Source organism: Macaca nemestrina, chromosome 3 (assembly GCF_043159975.1).
Source record: "Macaca nemestrina isolate mMacNem1 chromosome 3, mMacNem.hap1, whole genome shotgun sequence".
Taxonomy (NCBI): domain Eukaryota; kingdom Metazoa; phylum Chordata; class Mammalia; order Primates; family Cercopithecidae; genus Macaca; species Macaca nemestrina.
In genome coordinates this window covers 87668613-87691731 of record NC_092127.1, presented here as the reverse complement: position 1 = coordinate 87691731, position 23119 = coordinate 87668613, and positions in this window count along the sequence as shown.

Below are 23119 nucleotides of genomic sequence, written 5' to 3'. Positions count from 1 at the left end.
TATAAGAAATGGAGAGATCCAAAAGGTTTCTCCGGAAAATCAATAAGGACATAGTTGAATTAAACTACATCACCACTTAACTGGATACAGTTGACATCTGTAAACTACTTTATTAAATAACACAGAATATACATCTGCTGGTGAAACAGTATCTCGTGTTGTCAAAGTGAATGTTTTGAGTAAATGTAAAGTTTAACCTCCTTTATTATGTTTACTGGCCATTCGGTTTCCACTTGGGTAAATTGCTTGTCATTATCCATGATGATTTTGTACTGTGTCAATCTGGTTAAACTAGACCTATGTTTCCCAAAATTCCCTTCCCTGTATGGTCCCAGTTAGAGTTGACTGAAAGGGAAACTAATATGGAATTTGGAAGGTAGAAGTGAAGCAGATGCCGTTTTGCTTTGAAGGTTATCATGACTGAATATGGTGAGAGATGGGCACAGACATCTTGGCAGTTTCTAGCATTTGCCAAATCGTAAGCATCTCTCCACATTTCAAGAAGATAAGTGTAATAGAACTAGGAAAAAAAATTAAATTATGGCATTCTCCAAGGAGAAGGACCCCCAGTAAAATCTCTGGCTTTCAATAGGGCGACTGGAGGGGTCCATTCTAGTAATGATTGCTAACCAGAAATAGAATGGAATTTATGAAACTGATGCCCAGCCTCAACTCATTTGTTTCATTGTTGTTGTTGTTGTTTTGTTGTTTTGGTTTTTTTTTGTTTGTTTTTTTGAGACGGAGTCTGGCTGCCTCCCAGGCTGGAGTGCAGTGGCGCGATCTCGGCTCACTGCAAGCTCCGCCTCTCGGGTTCACGCCATTCTCCTGCCTCAGCCTCCCGAGTAGCTGGGACTACAGGCACCCACCACCATGCCCGGCTAATTTTTTGTATTTTTTTTAGTAGAGACGGGGTTTCAGCTTCAAGTCATTTTAAACAGACTTTATAAATATCATTTCTTATTAACTTTTTAAAAAACACAGTAAGAATACATCCAATTTATAATCAGGCATGTAGAGAAGAAGCTTATAAATCTTTACTCTGTCCTGGCCGGGCGCAGTGGCTCATGCCTGTAATCCCAGTACTTTGGGAGGGCGGATCACGAGGTCAGGAGATTGAGACTATCCTGGCTAACACGGTGAAACCCCGTCTTTACTAAACACACATGCACGCGCGCACACACACACACACACAATTAGCCGGGCATGGTGGCGGGCGCCTGTAGTTCCAGCTACTTGGGAGGCTGAGGCAGGAGAATGGTGTGAACCCAGGAGGTGGAGCTTGCAGGCTTGCAGTGAGCCAAGATTACACCAGTGAACTCCAGCCTGGTCCACAGTGCAAGACTCCGTCTCAAAAAAAAAAAAAAAAAAAAAAAAAAAGGAAATCTTTACTCTGTGCTGACAGCAAGTAAAAAGCTGAACAAACTGAAAAAATCAACAGCCCTTCTTGGATTTTTAAGAACATTGAGGTCAAAAGAAAAATTGATACCCCAAAACTTGAGAGACAGACAGACAGATACAGAAAAATGACAAAATATCACAGCAGAAAACTCTATGGGAAGCAGTGCTAGGGTAGAAAAACCTGAACTGTAACTGACTAATTGCTCAAGTATGAGAGTTAAAAACTCCAGACAAACCCAGTCACAGGGAGGCCTCCACATTTTTGTGAGGTTTGTCTGCAGGAGCTCAACCAGATTCTCACTAGTCTGTTTTTCTTAACAAAGTATGCTCTTAAGAGAAGCTGGTTAACCAGAGCCTAATCTGCTAGTGTTTTATCAGAGCCAACTGACCTAGGGGAAGGGAAATACCAAACTCCAGTTAACTCTGCCTTTCCATGGGACAGCAGGGAAATACCCAATTCTAGCTATCCTGTCTCACCCAAGGAAGGAGGGAAAAACTGAGGAACACTTATGAAGTTCGAGACCAGAGGCATTAGCTCACTAAAAGACAGATCTAATTGTAGTGCTATAGAGCATGTCTATTTCCCCTACACCTTACCACCATATTACTAAAAGCCCATTTACAGTAGTTCCTTTTAATCAATACACCATGTTTGGCTATGATTTAAAAAATTACAAGGCATACTAAAATGCAAGTAACAGTTTGAAGAGACAGGGCAAGCATCAGAACCAGACACAAGGAATGTTGGCATTACCAAACAGGGAATTTAAAACAATTAAGATTACTGTGATAAAGTAGACAGCATATAAGAACATAAGGGTAATGTAAGTAGAGAGATGAAAATTTTAAGAGATAACCAAAAAAAGGGAGAGACTAAAAAATGTGTAACAAAAATGAAAAATTCAGCTGGACATGGTGGTTCATGCCTATAATCTCAACACTTTGGGAGGCCAAGGTAGGAGGATTGTTTGAGTCCAGGAGTTCAAGACTAGCCTGGACAACATAGTGAGACCTTGTCTCTATAAAAAAAAATATGAAATCTAACTAGGCATGGTGGCACACACCTGCAGTTCCAGCTACTCGGGAGTCTGAGATGGGAGAATCACCTGAGCCCAGGAAGTTGAGACTGCAGTGAGCTGTGATTGCACCGTTGCACTGAAACCTGGGTGTCAGTATGAGGCCTTGTCCCCCACCAAAAAAAAAGTAAAAGAAAAAGAAAGAAGAGAGAAGGAAGGAAGGAAGGAAGGAAGGAAGGAAGGAAGGAAGGAAGGAAGGAAGGAAAGAAAGGGAAGGGAAGGAAGGAAAGAAAACAAAAAATATCCAAGATTGTGGGATGACTACAAAAGGTTTAACTAACATGTAATGGAAATACCAGAAGGAGAAAGAAAAGACAAAGGAAGAGAAGAAATATTTAAAACAAGAATGATAGAGAATTTTCCCCAAACTAATGTTAGACATCAAACTGCAGATCCAGGAAGCTCAGAAAATACTGAGCAGGATAACTACTCAAAACATAAAACAAAAATCACCAACCCCCCAAAATCCTACACATAGGGATTATTTTCTCAAAAAAACAAAAAACAAAAAACAAAAAACAAAAACAGAGGAATAAAACACCTTGCCTATAGAACAAAGTTAAAAATTACCTGTGACTTCTCAGAAATCATGAATATGCGAAGAGATTGTAGCAAAATATTTAAAGTTTTGAGAGAAAAAAACCACCAAGCCAGAATTCTGTACCCTGCAAAATTATCTTTAAAAGTGAGCAGAAATAAAATATTTCTCAGACAAACAAAAAAGGAAATTTGTTGCCAAAGGATCTGCCTTTCAAGAAATGTCAAAGAAGCTCTTTAGAGAGAACTAAAATAATAGAGGGCAGAAATTCAGATTTACATAAAGAAAGAAACATCATCAAAGGAGGAAAAAGTGAAAGCAAAATGAAAACTCTTTTGTATTCCTAATCAATGTAACAGATAGCATTTTTCCAAATAATAATAGCAACATTGTATTCAATTATGTATGCTTATGTATATATTTTTAGAATTAATATATGCTAATATGTAAGTAAAATAAATGACAGCATTGCTACAAGTGAGGGAGGAATAAGGCTATTTCATTATTATAAGACACTCAGACTATCTGTGAAGAGATGTAGTATTATTTGAAAGTGGACTTCGATTAATTATAAATGTATGTTGCAAACTCTGGCAACAACTTGAAAAGTAAAAAAGGTGGTGTAGCTGATAAGCTTAGAATGAAGAGAAAGTAGAGTCATAAAAATGCACAAGTAAAACCAAAAAAGAGGCAAAAACAGTAGAACACAAAAATAAGAATGAAGAAAAAGGGCAATAAATAGAAAATAATAACAAATATGGCTGATATTAATCCAACTGTGTCAATAATCACTTTGAACATCAATGGTATAAAAATGTACCAATGAAAAGACAGAGATTGTCAGCGTGCATCAAAAAATAAGATGCATCTATATGGTTTCTATAAGAAATCCAATGTAAATATAAATTCACATATCTATTAAAAGTAGATAGACAGAGAAAAAGACATCATGCTAATACTAATCAAAAGAAAGTGGGAGTAGTATGTTAATTTCAGACAAAGAAGATTTTGCAGCAAGGAAATTTACCAGGAATAAAAAAGGGCATTACATAACAATAAAGGAGTCAATTCTCCAAGAAGACAACAATCCTTAACATATATGTACCCAACCACCAAGCAGCAAAATACATGGGACAAAACTAATAGAACTACAAGGAGAAATAGGCAAATTTACTATTATAGTTGGAAACTTTAACACCCCCTCTGTAAGAAATGGAGGGATCCAAAAGGTTTCTCCAGAAAATCAATAAGGACATAGTTGAATTCAACTACATCATCTGTCAACTGAATATAGCTGACATCTGTAAACTACTTTATTAAATAACAGCAGAATATGCATTTTTCTCAAACTCACATGAAACATTTACCAATATAAATTACACTGTAGACCATAAAGCACATCCTAACAAACTTAAAATAATAGAAATCATACCATGTTTTCTCCCAGGCCATACTGAAATTACACTAGAAATGTACAATGGAAAGATAACCAGAAAATCTCAAAATATGTGAAGAGTAACAATACACTTCTAAATAACACGTGGGTTAAAAGTCTCAAGAGAAACAAAAAAATATTTCTGACAAATGAAAATGAAAACATATTAAAATTTGTGTGATGCCACAAACACAGTGTGTAGAGGAAAAGATTATGGCATTAAATTCATATATTAAAAACAAAGAAAGCCAGCCTGGGCAACATAGCAAGACCCAGCTTCTATTTAAAAAAAAAAAAAAGAAAAGAAAAGAAAAGAAAAAAATTAACTTGATGTGGTGGTGCATACCTGTAGTCCTAGCTTCTCAGGAGACAGAAACAGGAGGATAGCTTGAGCCCAGGAGTGTGAGGCTGCAGTGAGCCATGATCTGCACTGTGCTCCAGCATAGGCAATAAAGCAAGACCCTGGCCAAAAATAAAAAAATAAAAAATCTAAATTAGAGCAGAAATCAATAAAATGGAAAACAGAAATCATGGGGAAACTAAACAAAACCAAAAGCTTATTCTTTGAAAAGATCAATAAAATTGGTAAGCCTCAACAGCTCAGCCATACTACAATCAAGCACCAGGTAGATTTCTAAGGTTTTTTATTTTCTTCCCCCTCTCCTCCCCTCCCCTCTCCTCCCTTCCCCTCCCCTCCTCTTCCCTTCCCTCTTTGTTTTTCTTTGTCTGCTCTGTTGCCCCCAGGCTGGAGTGCAGTGGCGCCATCTCAGCTCACTGCAACCTTGGCATCCCAGGCTCAAGTGATTCTCCTGCTTCAGTTTCCCGGGTAGCTGGGATTACAGACATGCGCCACCACACTCAGCTAATTTATTGTTATTATTATTTTTAGGAGAGACGGAGGTCTCACCATGTTGGCCAGGCTGGTCTTGAACTCCTGGCCTCAAGTGATCTGCCTGTCTCGGCCTCCCAAAGTGCTGGGCTGGGATTACAGGCATGAGCCACCGCACCCAGTTGATTTCTAAGATTTTAAAAAATTTTTTTGTGTGGGTACATAGCAGGTGTATATATTTATGTGGTACATGAGATATATTGATACAGGTATGCAATGTGAAGTAAGTACATCATAAGGAATGGTGTATCCATCCTCTCAAGCATTTATCCTTTGAGTTACAAATACTCCAATTACACTTTGTAAGTTATTTTAAAGTGTACGTTATTATTGGTTATAGTCAGCCTTTTGTACTATAAAATATTAGGTCTTATTCATTCTAACTATCTTTTTGTGCCATTAACCATTCCCACCTCCCCCCAATCGCCCCCACTGTAGTTCCTAGCCTCTGGTAACCATCCTTCTACTCTCTAAGTTCTTGAGTTCAATTGTTTTGATTTTTAGATCCCCAAAATAAGTGAAAATATGCAATGTTTGTTTTTCTGTTCCTGGTTTATTTCACTTAACAGAATGATCTCTAGTTCCATCCATGTTGTTGCAAATAATTAGATCTCATTATTTTTTATGGCTGAATAGTACTCCATTGTGTGTGTGTGTGTGTGTGTGTGTGTGTGTGTGTGTGTGTGTGTGTGTGTGTGTGTATAATCACATTTTCTTTATCCATTCATCTGTTGATGGACACTTAAGTTGCTTCCAAATCTTGGCTATTGCAAGCAGTGCTGCAACAAACATTGGAGTGAAGATATCTCTTGGATATATTGGTATTGTTTCTTTGGGGTATATATCCAGCAGTGGGATTGCTGGATCATATGGTAGCTCAATTTTTAGCTTTTTGAGGAACTTCTGAACTGTTTTCTGTAGTGGTTGTACTAATTTACATTCCCACCAACAGTGTACAAGGATTTCCATTTCTCCACATCCTCATCAGCATTTATTATTGCCTATCTTGTGGATATAAGTCATTTTAACTGGAGTGAGATGCTATATCATTGAAGTTTTGATTTGCGTTTCTCTGATGATGAATGATGTTGAGCATCTTTCCATATGCCTGTTTTCCTTTTGTATGTCTTCTTTTAAGAAATGTTTATTTTGTAGTTTGCCATGGGCCCAACAAGGCCAAGGGTGAAACTCAGTATTTTCTGATCCTAAAATCTTTGCAAAAAAGGAATGCAGAAAATCAATACAGAATTATATAAAATATGTTAGAGGCACAGACTAGCTATTCATCTATACTCCAACTAAACTACTCCCTCTCACAAGATACCACTTTTTAATATGGTACAATTACCTCCATACTGACTGCAAAATGGCAGTTAAACCTTTAAAGTGTAAATCTTTGCTTTTGTGTGTTTACCTGCCAAGGACTTTAAACAGTGTGGAGAGAGGACTAAGGAAGGTGGTAAGCTATTTATAAATTGGAAAGTCTTTTTGCATTTATCTAGGAATATAGATATTGTCAATATGTGATTAAATTACTGCACCAGTTTTCCTGGAGGATTTGTATGTTTATTGCTTTTTTTGTAAGACATTTATCCAGCTCTCTCAATCCCATTCTCTTTCTTGCATGAGTTCACACATATTAAAATGCAAGTGTCTTGCTTGTCTGATAAAAAAAAAATGTTTATTCAAATCTTCTTCCCATTTTTTGATTGGATTATGAGACATTTTCCTATAGTGTTGCTTGAAGCTCCTTATATATTCTGGTTATTAATCCCTTGTCACATGGGTAGTTTGCAAATATTTCGTTTCATTCTGCGGGTTTTCTCTTTACTTTGTGGATTGTTTTCTTTGCTGTGCAGAAGTGTTTTAACTTGATGTGATTCCATTTGTCCATTTTTGCTTTGGTTACCTGAGCTTGTGGGGTATTGCTCAAGAAATCTTTGCCCAGACCAAGATCCTCGAGGTTTTCCCCTATGTTTTCTTTTAGTATTTTTATAGTTTGAGGTCATAGATTTAAGCCTTTAATTCATTTTGATTTTATTTTTGTATATTGTGATAGACTTAGGTCTAGTGTCTTTCTTCTGCATACGGATATCCAGGTTTCCCAGTACTGTTTATTGAAGAGACTGTCTTTCCCCAGTGCATGTTCTTGGCATCTTTGTTGAAAATTAGTTCACTTTAGCTGGGCAAATTTGTTTCTGAGTTCTCTATTCTGTTCCATTGGTCTATGTGTCTGGTTTTATGCCACTACCATGCTGTTTTGGTTACTATAGCACTGTAGTATAATATGAAGTCAGGTAATGTTATTTCCCCAATTCTGTCATTTTGCTTAGGATAATTTTGGCTATTCTGGGTCTTTTGTGGTTCCATACAAATTTTAGAATTGTTGTTTTCTGGCTGGGCACAGTGGCTCATGCCTGTAATCCCAGCACTTTGGGAGGCTGAGGCAGGTGGATCATGAGGTCAGGAGATCGAGACCATCCTGGCTAACATGGTGAAACCCCGTCTCTACTTAAAATACAAAAAAATTAGCAGGGCGTGATGGTGGGCACCTGTAGTCCTAGGTACTCAGGAGGCTGAGGCAGGAGAATGGTATGAACCTGGGAGGCAGAGCTTACAGTGAGCCAAGATCGTGCCACTGCCCTCCAGCCTGGGCAACAGAGCAAGACTCTGTCTCAAAATAAATACATACATACATACATACATACATACATACATACATACATAAAATTAAAAAAGAATTGTTGTTTTCTATTTATGTGAAGACTGTCCTTGGTATTTTGATAGGGATTGCACTGAATCTGTAGATCGCTTTAGGCAGTATGGACATTTTAACAGTATTTGTTCTTCCTGTCCATAAACACGGACATTTTTTCCATTTTATCTTCAATTTCTTTCATCAGTGTTTTACAGTTTTTATTATAGAGATCTTTCACTTCTTTGGTTAATTCCTAGATATTTAATTTTATATGTGGCTAATGTAAATGGGATTGCATTTTTAATTCATTTTTCACATTATTCACCGTTGGCATAGAAATGCTACTGATTTTTGTATGTTAATTTGTATCCTGCAATTTTATTCAATTTGTTTATCAGTTCTAATAGATTTTTGGTGAAGTCTGTAGTTTTTTCCAAATATAATTCATATCATCTGCAAACAAGGAAACTTTGACTTCTTTGTTTCCAAGTTGAATGCCCTTTATATCGTTCTCTTGTCTGATTGCTCTAACGAGGACTTCTAGTGCTATATTGAATAACCATGTTGACAGTGGGCATCCTTGTCATGCTCCAGATCTTAGAGGAAGGGTTTTCAGCTTTTCCCTATTCAGTGTGATACTAGCTGCGGGTCTGTCATATATGGTTTTTATTATGTTGAGGTATGTTCCTTGTATCCCCAGTTTTTTGAGGGATTTTTTTTTATCATAAAGAGATGTTGAATTATCAAATGCTTTTTCAGTATCAGTTGAAATCATCAAGTTTTTTATTCTTCATTCTGTTAATATGATGTATCACATTGATTGATTTGTGTATGTTGAACCACCCTTGCATCCCAGGGATAAATCCCATTTGGTCATGATGAATAATCCTTTCCAACAGTTGCTATGAGTTCCCCCAAGCCCTCGATGGGTAAGCTCCCCCAGGAGCTTGGGGGAACTCTCAGCCCTAAAGGGAAGAATACAGGCCTGGCTTGCCTTGCCACCTGCTGAATGTAAAGCCTTAGGGCTTTGAGTAAACAAAGACAGTAGCCAGGGAGTGGTTACCACAGGTCTTTGGCAAGACTTAGTACTGTGCTGGCTTCAGGTCTGACCCAGCACAGTCATAGTGGTAGTGGCCCCAGGGGTGCTTGTGTCACATCACCCCCAGCTATAGGTGGCTCAAAACACACACACACACACACACACACACACACGCATGGAGAGACTCCATTTGTTTGGGAGAAAGCAAGAGAAGAGAACAAGAATCTCTGCCTGGTAATCCAGAAAATTCTCCTTGATCCGGTCCAAGACCACGATGGTGGTATTTCTACAAGTCTGCAAGAACGACAGTATTACTGGGCTTCGGCTGTCCCCTAAAGCAGATACATGTTAGTTTAGGACATCCAAGTCCTTTCAAATATTTGGAAAGCCTTCTCAGGAAGGATGGCTACAAATAAGCCCAGATAGTGATGACTACAGTAAATACCTAATTTCTCAATGGCCAGTCACTAAAGAACATCTACCAGCATCAACATCATCCAAAAAAAAAAAAAAAAGAAAAAAAAAAAACATGATCTCACCAAATGAGTTAAATAAGGCATCAGGGACCAACCCTGGAGAAACAAAGAGATATGTGACCTTTCAGACAGAGAATTCAAAATTGCTGTGTTGAGGAAACTCAAAGAAATTCAAGATAACACAGAGAAAGAAATCCAAATTCTACTGGATAAATTTTACAGAGAGATTGAAAATAATTAAAAAGAATCAAGCAGAAATTTTGGAGTTGAAAAATGTAATTGGCATACTGAAGAATGCATCAGTCTTTTAATAGCAGAACTGATTAAGCAGAAGAAATAATTAGTGAGTTTGAAGACAGGCTATTTGAAAATACACAGTTGAGGAGACAAGAAAAAAGAATAAAAAACAATGAATCATGCCTGCAGGATCTAGAAATAGCCTCAAAAGAGCAAATCTAAGAGATGTTGGCCTTAAAAAGGAGGTAGAGAAAGAGATAGGGGTAGAAAGCTCATTCAAAGGAACAATAAATAACACAGAACTTCTCAAACCTAGAGAAATACATCAATATCCAAGTACAAGAAGGTTTTAGAACACTAAGCAGATTTAATCCAAAGAAGATTATCTCAAGCCATTTAATAATCAAAATTCCAAAGGTCAAAGGTAAAGAAAGAAAACAATAAAGCAGCAAGAGAAATGAAACAAATAACATAAAATTAGAGCTCCAATACATATGGAGGAGACTTTTCACTAGAAACCATACAGGCCAAGAGAGAGTGGCTAGATGTATTCAAAGTGCTGAAGAAAAAATAACTTTTATCTTAGAATAGTGTATCTGGCAAAAATACCCTTCAAACATGAAGAAGAAACAAAGACTTTCCTAGACATACAAAAGCTGAGGGATTTTATCAATACGAAACCTGTCCTACAAGAAATGCTAAAGGGAATACTTCGATCAGAAAGAAAAGGATGTTCTTGAGCAATAAGTAGTCACCTGAAAGTACAAAACTCACTGCTAATAATAAGCAAAATAGACAAAAAGCAGGAAAAATACAAACAATATCACATGTAGAAGTATCACAAAACCTTCCCAAAAATCAGAGGAAAAAATTCATGAAATCATCGAATAAAAACTCAGAAAATATTTTAAAATATAACTTAGTAAGTTGAGTCTAAAATTTATGTGGAAATGTGGCCAGGTGTGGTGACTCATGCCTGTAATCCCAGCACTTTGGGAGGCCAAGGCAAGTGGATCGCTTGAGTCCAGGAGTTTGAGAACAGTCTGGGCAACGTGGTGAAACCCCATCTTGCCGAAAACACAAAAAATTAGCTGTGTGTGGTGGCCAGTGCCTGTAGTCCCAGCTACTAAGGAGGCTGAGGCAGGAGAATCACTTGAATGCGGGAGGCAGAGGTTGCAGTGAGACCAGATCGTACCACTGCACTCCAGCCTGAGCAACAGAGTGAGACTCAGTCTCAAAAACATAAGTAAAATAAATAAATAATAAAATAAAATAAAATAAAATGTATATAGAAATGCATAGCTTCAAAAATAGCCAAGACATTCAAGAAAGGAAAAAAAAAGTGGAAAAAATTAGTGATACTGAATAACAAAACTTAAAAAGCTACAGTAATTTAGACAGTAAGATACTAATTCAAGAAGAGTCAAATAATCAAATTAAACAGATGAAAACCCCCATAATATAACCTTTACATGTGCAGATATGCAATTTGTTACAAATATGACACCACAGAGACATGAGGAAATTTTATATTTTAATAAATAGTAATGGATAAGTTGAACATGCAAATGGAGGATAAAACTTTGAATGCTTACTTCATAATAGACACAAAAATCAGTTCCATAAAATTTGTAGATATGAATGTGAGCATAACAGTAAACTTTTGTAAGATTATAGGGAAATTTCTTGAGGACTTTGAGTGTAAAGAAATATTTTTTTAAATAGCACAAAAATCTATTCATCACTGTTAGGAGAGTGACAAGGTCAAAGAGCAGGAGGAGATATTTGTTACAAATATGACTAGTAAGAAAAATACAGATCAATAGAAAAATAGGTGAGAGATGTTAACAGGCACTTAAAAAATTAGATAGCCAAGTGGACAATGCACATATGAAAAGGTTCTCTACCATATTAGTCACAAGGGAAATTCCAATTGTAATTTTGAGATTTCTCTACATTTACCAGAATGGTTTGAAATTATAAAGTCTCATAAAGCTCGTAATGGAGAGGATGCGGAGTAAATTACACAATTGAAAAGGATTGATAACAAGGATTTTGGAAAACCATTTAGCATTATGTACTATTGTTTAATGTGAATGTTCCAGAAGACCAGCAATTTCACCTCTAAGTTTGTAGTCAATAGAACTCTGTGCATGTGTGTGTTAAAAAAAAACCTCTTGAAACACGTTCTTCAGTGTCTTATTTTATATTTGCTCATGGAAACAACTCAAATGTTCATTAAACATAGAACGGGTGAATTCTGATATATTCATAGAACAGAATCCTTTACAGTAATGAATATTAATGAACCTTACCTAAAAACAACTTTAAAAACATTTGTGGGCACCAACACATGAAATCTGTCCCTAACTAAGAGCTGGGCTGAAAATTACCCTGCTGGCACCCGGACATGGCTTTGCTAAAGAGTGATGTGGGATTGGGAAGAGTTCTGCTTTCATCTATTTAATATTAAGACATTGTAAAGAAAGTGGTAAAATGTAGTGTTGCTTTTACCCTAACATCAAGAAAATGTTAGATAAACTACATTATCGTATATTTTCTTAAATGAAGAAAGAAAAGTAGCCTGAAATCCATACTATGACAGTAACTTCAAGAAGAGACTGTAGGAGACCAGTGATAACTAGCTTTCTGACTTAGTTCTAGTTGTTGCATTAGGGAGTTTTCTAGGGCAAAAAAGTCATATAAATGCTAATTTTCCCCAGAGCAGGTTCCTTCCTTCAAACTTAAGATTGCTTCAAATTTTCTTGCTTTTCTTCTCTTTCCAAAAGATGGTTTTAAAAAAATATATTTTTCCAGAATTTATGATTATTGTAATTGTTATAAGAAGAAGGGTTAGACTAATACAAGCAACTCTGTTACTATTGGAAACTAGCAATTTTTATCTTGATCTTTTATCAAGCAACTTTGCTAAGTTTTCATGTTATTTTAGTAAAATTCTTTTTAAAAAAAGTATGATGCAAAATGTGAATAACTGTAGTTACTCTGTTTTAATCTGTATACCTTAGTTTTGTTTATTTGTTTTTATTTTTAATTTCAACTTTTATTTCAGATTTAGAGGGTACATGTGCAGTTGTGTTACATAGCTATATTATGAGATGCCGAGGTTTGGGGTACAATTGATCTTATCCCCCAGGTCATGAGCATAATACTCAGAAGGTAGTTTTCAGCTCTTGTCCCCTCCCTCAAGCTCCACCTCTAGCAGTACTGTGTGTCTGTTGTCCATGTCTACTCAATGTTTAGTTCTCTCCAAGTGAGAACGTGAGACATTTGGTTTTCTGTTTTGGCAAGTACTTAGAATAATGGCCTCCAGCTGCATACATGTTGCTGCAAAAAAAAAAGGGTTTTTTTTTTTTTTATGACTGTGTAGTATTTCATGGTGTATATGTACCACATTTTCTCTATTCAATCTACCATCGGTGGTCACCTAGACTAATTCCATGTCTTTGCTATTGTAAACAGTGCTGTGATGAACATGCAAGTGCATGTGTCTTTTTGGTAGAACAATTTATATTCCTTTGGGTGTATACCCAGTATTGGGATTGCTGGGTCAAATGGTAGCTCTGTTCTGTGTTCTGTGAGAATCTCCAAACTGATTTCCACAGGGGCTTAATTAATTTACATTCCCACAAAGAGTATATAAGCTTTTCCTTTCTTTTGCAGCCTTGACAACATCTGTTATTTTGACTTTTTATTACTAACCATTCTGATTAGTGTATATCTCATTGTGCTTTTGCTTTGTGGTTCTTTGATGATAGTGATGTTGAGCGTTTTTTTCATGTTTGTTGGCTGCTTGATTGTCGTCTTTTGAGAAGTGTCTGTTCATGTCCTTTGCCTACTATTTAATGAGGTTATTTGTTCCCTACTTGTTGAATTGCTTAAGGTCCTTAGAGATTCTGGGTATCAGACTTTTGTTGGATGCATATTTTATGAATATTTTCTCACATTCTGTAGGTTTTCTGTTTACTCTGTTGACAGTTTCTTTCACTGTGCAGAAACTCTTTAGTTTAAATAAATCGCATTTGTCAATTTTTCCTTTTGTTCCAATTGATTTTGATATCTTTGTCATGAAATCTTTGCCAGGGCCTATGCCCAGAAGAGTATTTCTGGTTCTCCAGTAGGATTTTTATGGTTTTAGGTCTTACATTTAAGTCCTTAATCTGTTTTTGTTTGTTTGTTCATTTTTTTTGAGACAGGGTCTCGCTTTGTTGCCCAGGTTAAAATGCAGTGGCATGATCTCAGATCACTGCAACTTCTGCCTCCTGGGCTCAAGCAATTCTCCTGCCTCAGCCTCCTGAGTAGCTGGGACCACAGGTCTATGACACCACACCTGGCTAATTTTTGTATTTTTTGTAGTGATGGGATTTCACTGTGTTGCCCATGCAGGTCTTGAAATCCTGGGCTCAAGCAATCTGCTCACCTTGGCCTCTCAAAGTGCTAGGATTATAGGCATGAGCCACTGTACCCCATCTAATCTATCTTCAGTTAGTTTTTGTATATGGTGAAAGGTAGTAGTACAATTTCATTCTTCTGCATATGGCCAGCCAGTTATCCCAGCGCCATTTATTGCATAGCAAGGCTTTTCCCCATTGCTTATTTTTGTAGACTTTGTCAAAGATCAGATTTTTGTAGGTGTGTGGCTTTATTTCTGGGTCCTCTCTTCTGTTCCATTGGTCTATGTGTCTGTTTTTGTACCAATACAATGCTGTTTTGGTTACTGTAGCTTTGTGGTATAGTTTGAAGTCAGGTAATGAGATTTCTCTGGCTTTGTTCATTTTGCCTAAGATTGCCTTGTATATTTGGGCTCTTTATTGATTCCACATGAATTTTAGGATTGCTTTTTCTAATTCTGTGAAAAATGACATTGGTATTTTGTCAGGAATAGCACTGAATCTGTGTATTGTTTTGGGCAATATGGCTATTTTAGCAATATTGGTTCTTCCAATCCATGACCACAGAATGTTTTTCTATTTGTTTATGTCAACTGTGATTTCTTTCAGCAGTGTTTTGTATTTCTCCTTGCAGAGATCTTTCACCTCTTTGGTTAGCTGTATTCCTAGGTATTTTATTTTTGTGTGTGACTATTGTAAATGAGATTGCATTATTGATTTTGCTCTCAGCTTGAATGTTATTGGTGTATAGAAATGCTATTGATTTTTGTACAATGATTTTGTATTCTGAAACTTTACTGAAGTGGTTTATCAGTTTTAAAAGCCTTTTGGTGGAGCCTATAGCATTTTCTAGGTATAGAATCATACAGTCAATGAAGAAAGAAAATTATTTTCCTATTTGCATGCAGTTTATTTCTCTCTCTTGCCTGATTTTTCTAGCTAGCACTTCCTGTACTATGTTGAATAGGAGTGGCAAGAGGGAGCATCCTTGTCTTGTTCCAGTTCTCAAAACAAAAGCTTGCTCCTTTTGCCTGTTAACTATGATGTTGGCTCTGGGTTTGTAATAGATTACTCTTATTATTCTGAGGTTTGTTTCTTCAATGCCTAGTTTGCTGAGGGCTTTTATAGTGAAAGCACATTGAATTTTTTCTTTGTTAATCAGCTAGTGTTCTTTCAATTTTTAAATTTTTATTATTTATTTATTTATGTATTTTTGAGATGGAGTCTTGCTCTGTTGTCCAGGCTGCAGTGCAATGGCGCCACCTCTGCTCACTGCAAGCTCCGCCTCCAGTGTTCACGCCATTCTCCTGCCTCAGCCTCCAGAGTAGCTGGGACTACAGGTCGCTGGCCTCTACACCTGGCTGATATTTGTATTTTTGATAGGGAGGGGGTTTCACCATGTTAGCCAGGATGGTCTTGATCTCCTGACTTCGTGATCTGCCTGCCTCGGACTTCCAAAGTGCTGGGATTACAGGTGTGAGCCACTGCACCTAGCCTCAATTTTTTTTTTAATACTTTCAAGGAACTAAGTTTAAGTTTCATTGATCCTTTGTATGGAGTTTTGGGACTCAATTTTGTTGAGTTCTGCTCTGATTTTAGTCATTTCTTTTTTTCTGTTACCTTTAGGGTTAGTTTGTTCTTGTTTATTTAGTTCCTCTAGGTGCAATTGAGAGGTGACAATGTGCTAGCAGCCCTCACTCTCAGCGCCTCCTTGGCCTCGGAGTCCATTCTGGCAGCACTTGAGGAGCCCTTCAGCCTGCCAGGGCACCATGGGAGCCCGTCTCTGGGCTGGCTAAGGCTGGAGCCACCTCCTTCTGATTGCTGGAGGTGTGCAGGGAGAGACTCCGCGGGAACCGGGGCTGAGCGCGATGCTGGCGGGCCAGTGCGAATTCTGGTGGGCGTGGGCGTGGGCTCCGCAGCCCTCACATGGAGCAGCAGGCTGGCACTGCCGGCCCAGGGCAGTGGGGGGCTTAGTACCCGGGTCAGCAGCTGCATAGGTTGCACAGGGTCCCCCAGCAGTGCAGGCCAGCTGGCGCTGCACTCAAATTCTTAGCTGCCTCCCCCAGTGGCAGGGCTCCGGCCCTGCAGCCCGCCATGTCTGAGCTCCCCCACTGCAGTGGGCTACTGTGCAGCCCCAGGCTCCCACAGGGGCGCCGCCCCCTGTTCGGTGGCTCCTCAGCCCAAGGGCTGAGGAGTGCAGGTGCAACCGGGGACTGGTGGGCAGCTCCGCCTGCAGCCCCAGTGCAGGATCCACTAGGTGAAGCCAGCTGGGCTTCTGAACAGGATGGGGACTTGGAGAACTTTTAAATCTAGCTGGAGGATTGTATGTGCACCAATCAGCACTTTGTATCTAGCTAATCTGATGGGGACTTGGAGAACTTTTATGTCTAGCTAGAGGATTGTAAATACACCAATCAGCACTCTGTCTAGCTCAAGGTTTGTAAATAAACCAATTGGCACTCTGTATCTAGCTAACCTAGTGGGGACTTGGAGAACTTTTCCTTCTAGCACTGTGTCCAGCTCAAGGATTGTAAATGCACCAATCAGCACTCTGTGTCTAGCTCAGGGTTTGTAAATACACCAATCAGTACTCTGTGTCTAGCTCAAGGTTTGTAAATACACCAATTGGTACTCTGTATCTAGCTAACCTAGTGGGGACTTGAAGAACTTTTCTGTCTAGTGCTCTGTGTCTAACTAAAGGATTGTAAACACACCAATCAGCACCCTGTGAAAACGGACCAGTCAGCTCTCTGTAAAATGGACCACTCAGCAGGTTGTGGGTGGGGTCAGAAAAGGAAATAAAGAAAGGCTGCGGGAGCCAGCCAGAGGCAACGGGCTGGGGTCCCCTTCTGCAGTGTGGAAGCTATGTTCTTTCCCTCTTTGCAATAAATCTTGCCCCTGCTCACTCTTTGGGTCCACACTGCGTTTTTGTGCTGTAACACTCACCGCAAAGGTCTGCAGCTTCACTCCTGAAGCCAACAAGACCACGAACCCACCGGGAAGAATGAACAACTCCAGACACACTGCCTTTAAGAACTGTAACACTCACCAAGAAGGCACAAGTATACATATGTAACAAACCTGCACGTTATGCACATGTACCCTAGAACTTAAAGTATAATAATAATAAATTAAAAAAAAAAAAAAAAAAAAAGAACTGTAACACTCACCAGGAAGGTCTGCAGCTTCACTCCTGACAGTGAGACCACGAACCCACCAGAAGGAAGAAGCTCCAAACACATCTGAATGCTGAAGGAACGAACTCTGGACGCACCATCTTTAAGAACTGTAACACTCACCGCGAGGGTCTGTGGCTTCATTCTTGAAGTCAGTGAGACCAAGAACCTACCAATTCTGGACACACAATGTTGGATTGTTAATTTGAGATCTTTTTAACTTGATGTAGGCATTTAGTGCTATGAAATTCCCTCTTAACCCTGCTTTTGCTATAGCTCTGGGAGTTTGGTATGTTGGTTCTCTATTTTCATTTATTCCAAAGAATTTTTTGATGTCTGCCTAATTTAGCTGTTTACCAAGAAGTTATTCAGAAATGAGTTGTTTAGTTTTCATGTAATTGTATGGTTTTGTATTTTTAAAAACTATTAAGTCTTGCTTTATGTGTATGACTTAGTTGTTAATTTTAAAAATTACATTAGCTTCAACCTCTGGGAAAAATGTAAATATAATTACTGAAAACAAATGTTCTTGTATTGCTCCTGATTTGAAAAATAATTGAAAAATAAATTCTAAGTTCATACCATTAGACATCGTGTATTCTGAAAAATTTAGGAGTGTTGTGGAAATTTTCTTCTTTTCTTAGTTTGCTAAGAGTTTGTTTTATTAAAAAATGTATTATTATGCATAGAGTATTTAATCTAGAAAAGCTTAATCTTCTTCTTTTATATTTATATGATTTTTTTCTCCCTGAAAGTATTATTACTGTAGAGAATTTTTATATGAATTGATTATCTGGATTGTCTAATATTAATTCTTATATATTTAAAGCCATTTTATGGCCTAGTAATTGGGTTATTTTTGTTAATGTTTCACATATATGTGAAAATAATAGGTACTCTTAGTTGTTGACTGCTATTGTAGATATCTGTATATATCGCCATTAAATCAAACTTATTATTTGTTATTCTCATTTTCTGTGCATCTGATGAAAGATACATGTTAAAACCTCCCACTATGTTGAAATTCAATAGTCTCTTATTTTAGTCTGTTGATTTTTGCTTTTTATATTTTTAAAATATATTTTTTCACACATTTTCATTGTTATATCTTTCTATTGAGTTTTCTTAATTCATTATATAGGATCAATGTTTATTTTTAAAAATCCTTTTTGACTAATTATGTATTTTTGTCTGGTGTTAATAAAAGTTTCCTAGTTTTCTTTTCAGAATTTTCTTTTTCTTTTTTATATTTTATGTTCATCTTTTTTGAGTTTTAGTTATTTCCTTTAAAGCAGCATATACATTTTTATACATGCAATTTTGTAAACTCTTTTTATAAATAAGCTGGCCAGTATGTTTATTGTGGAGTGAGTTATACTATTATTTATTTTTCTTAGTTTTTGTTTCTATTTACCTGCATTTCTATATTCATTATTGTTTTTTACACTTTTATCTTCCATTTTATTTCAGTAGTTGATACAGCCAAATTTTAGACATGCTAAGGCAGCCCCAAACACGCTTCATCTTACACCCAATTCAGTGAATACAAATGCAGTCATCTGGCATGTTCGTTCAAATCTTTCTTTTTTATTATACTTTAAGTTCTGGAGTACATGTGTAGAACATTCAGGTTTGTTACATAGCTATACACGTATCATGGTAATTTGCTGCACCCATCAACCCGTGATCTACATTAGGTATTTCTCCTAACGCTATCCCTCCCCTAGACTCCACCCACCGACGGGCCCCGGTGTGTGTGTGGTGTGTGATGCTCCCCTCCCTGTGCCCATGTGTTCTCATTGTATATTTATTGTTTTCTTATTCTGACTTCCTTGGAATTGCTCAAGTTTTATTTATTACTCCTTTCTTCCCTTTGTACTGGTTATAGAAGTTATATATTCTATTTCTATTCTTTAATTTGTTTTTCCTTAAAATATAGTCAGGAAGAGATAACAAAGTCCGAAGTTAATTGGTTTCCTTAACAATAAATGAACTTTAGAATTCTTTCACTCAGATTACCCTTGTATTCTACCTTATATTTGAAAAATCCAGTATTTATTACTACTATGTGTTTATACTTCTCTAATTTGCAGTGCATGTTTAAATACATTAAGTGCTTACTTACATTCATAATTACCAATTATTCCTCTTTTCTTTATTGCTTTTCAGTTTTTCATTCCGTGTTCAATATTTTTCGTCCTAAATTTCATCTTTGGAGGTTTGCTTTTACTAAATTCTCTATTTTTTTTTCTTGAAAGTCCTCATTTTATCTCTATTTTTAGATAAACTGGATATAAAATGATAATTTACTAATTATTTCCTTTTTCAGGTTTAAAAATATTATTGCCTTGTTTTGTAACTTTAATGTTGTTGTTGAAAAAGTTTATTGTCATTTGTTTATAAGAATCTGTTAGCACTTTGGGAGGCTGAGGCAGGTGGATCACGAGGTCAGGAGATTGAGACCATCCTGGCTAACACGGTGAAACCCCGTCTCTACTAAAAAATACAAAAAATTAGCCAGGCATGGTGGTGGGCACCTGTAGTCCCAGCTACTCGGGAGGCTGAGGCAGGAGAATGGCGTGAACCTGGGAGGCGGAGCTTGCAGTGAGTTGAGATCACACCACTGCACTCCAGCCTGGGTGACAGAGTGAGACTCTGTCTCAAAAAAAAAAAAAAAAAAAAATTATTTCCATAGGCTTTTGGGAAACAGGTGTTATTTGGTTACATGAGTAAGTTCTTCAGTGATGTTTTGTGAGATTTTGGTGCACCCATTACCCGAGCAGTATACACTGAACCCAGTTTGTCATCTTTTGCCCCTCAGTCCCTTCCCACCCTTTCTCCAAAGTTCACTGTGTCATTCTTATACCTTTGCATCCTCATAGCTTAGCTCCCACTTATGAGTGAGAACATATGATGTTTGGTTTTCCATTCCTGAGTTACTTCACTTAGAATAATAGTTTCCAATCCCATCCAGGTTGCTGCAAATGTCATTAATTCATTCCTTTTTATGACTGAGTTGTATTCCATCATATATATATATTCCACCATTTCTTTATCTGATGGGCATTTTGTTTGATTTGGTGCTACATTTTTGCAGTTGCAAACTGTGTTGCTATAAACATGCGTGTGTAAGATTCTTCTTTGTATGATGACTTTTTTTTTTTTTTTTTTTGAGATGGAGTCTTGCCGTGTCACCCAGGTTGGAGTGTAATGGCGTGATCTCGGCTCACTGCAACCTCCGCCCTTCAGGTTCAAGTGATTCTCCTGCCTCAGCCACCCGAGTACCTGGGATTACAAGCAAGTGCCACCACGCCTGACTAATTTTTTGTATCTTTAGTAGATATGGGGTTTCTCCATGTTGGCCAGGCTGGTCTCGAACTCCTGACCTTGTGATCTGCCCATCTCGGCCTCCCAAAGTGCTGGGATTGTGGGCATGAGCCACTACACCCAGCCTGTATAATGACTTCTTTTCCTCTAAGTAGATACCCAGTAGTGGGATTGCTGGATCAAACTGTAGTTCTTTTAGTTCTTTACGGAATCTCCACACTGCTTTCCCTAGTGGTTTTTCTAGTTTACATTCCCAAAAGCAGTGTAGTAGTGTTCCCTTTTAACCACATCCAAGCCAACATTTTTTGGTTTTTAAATTATGGCCATTTTTGTGGGAGTAAGGTGGTATTTCACTGTGGTTTTGATTTGCATTTCCGTGATCATTAGTGGTGTTTGAGCATTATTTCATATGTTTGTCGGCCGTATGTATATCTACTTTTGAGAATTGTCTCTTCATGTCCTTAGCCCACTTTTTGATTGGATTGTTTCTTTCTTGCTAATTTGTTTGAGGTAGTTTTAGATTCTGGATAGTAGTCCTTTGTCAGAGGTATAGATTGTGAAGATTTTCTCCTACTCTGTGGGACATACTTTGTTTACTGACAAAGTAAACAGACATACCTTTTGTCGTGCAAAAGCTCTTTAGTTTAATTAAGTGCCATCTACTCATCTTTGTTTTTAATTGCATTTTCTTATGGGTTCTTGGTCATGAAATCTTTGCCTAAGTCAATGACTGAAAGGGTTTTTCCCACGTTGTCTTCTAGAATTTTTAGTTTCAGGTCTTAGATTTAAGTCCCTGACCCATCTTGTGTTGATTTTTGTATAAAATGAGCAATGAGGATTCTGTTTCATTCTTCTACATGTGGTTTGCCAATTATTGCAGCATCATTTATTGAATAGGGTGTCCTTTCTCCATTTTATGCTTTTGTTTGCTTTGTTGAAGTTCAGTTAGCTGTAAGTTTTTGGGTTTATTTCTGGGTTCTCTATTCTGTTCCATTCATCTATGTGCCTATTTTTATACCAGTACCTTAGAGTACATGTTTTGAACTATGGTCTCATAGCATGGTTTGAAATCAGGTAATGTGATGCCTCCAGATTTGTTCTTTTTGTTTAGTTTGGTTTATTACCATTTCAATCTCGCTACTTGTTATTGGTCTGCTCAGGGTATCCAGTTCTTCCTGATTTAAGCTAGAAGGGCTGTATCTTTCCAGGAATTTATCCATCTCCTCTAGGTTTTCTAGTTTACGCACATAAAGGTGTTAATAGTATCCTTGAATGATCTTTTGTATTTCTGTGGTGTTGGCTGTAATATCTCCTGTTTCGTTTCTAATTGAGCTTATTTGGATTTTCTCTCTTCCTTTTTTGGTTAATCTTGCTAATGACCTATCAATTTTATCTATCTTTTCAAAGAACCGGCTTTTTCTTTCATTTATCTTCTGTACTTGTTTTGTTTCAATTTCATTTAGTTCTGCTCCAATCTTGGCTATTTCTTTTCTTCCACTGGGCTTGGGTTTGGTGTGTTCTTGTTCCTCTCGTTCCTTGATGTGTGACCTTAAGTTGTCTATTTGTGCTCTTTCAGACTTTTTGATGTAGGCAGCACTTAGGTCTACGAACTTTCCTCTTAGCACAGCCTTTGCTGTATCCCAGAGGTTTTGATAGGTTGTATTACTTTTGATAGGTTGTATTATCGTTCAGTTCAAGGAGTGTTTTGACTTCTATTTTGATTTCATTGTCAGCCCAACGATCATTTGGGAGCAGGTATTTAATTTCCATGTATTTGTATTTTGAAGGTTCTTTTTGGAATTGATTTCCAGTTTTATTCCACTGTGATCTGATAGAGTACTTTATATGATTTCAGTTTTCTTAAATTTATTGAGACTTGTTTTGTGGCCTATCATATAGTCTATTTTGGAGAAAGTTCCATGCACTGATGAATAGAAAGTATATACTGCAGTTGTTGTGTAGAATGTCCTGTAAATATCTGTTAAGTACATTTGTTCTAGGGTATAGTTTAAATCCACTATTTCTTTGTTGACTTTCTGTCTTGATGATATGTCTAGTGCTGCCAGTGGAGTATTGAAGTCCCTCATTATTATTGTGTTGCTATCTAGTTCACTTCTTAGGTCTAGTAGTAATTGTTATATAAATTTGGGAGCTCCAGTGTTAGGTGCATATATATTTAGGATTGTGATATTTTCCTGTTGGACAAGGCCTTTTATCATTATATAATGTCCATCTTTGTTTTTTTTAGTTGCTGTTGCCTTAAAGTTTGTTTTGTTTGAAATAAGAATAACTGTTCCTCCTTGCTTTTGGTGCTTATTTGCATGAAATATCTTTTTCTACCCCTTTGCCTTAGGTTTATGTAAGTCCTTATTATGTTAGGTGAGTCTCTTGAAGGCAGCAAATAGTTGGTAGAAGGCAGCA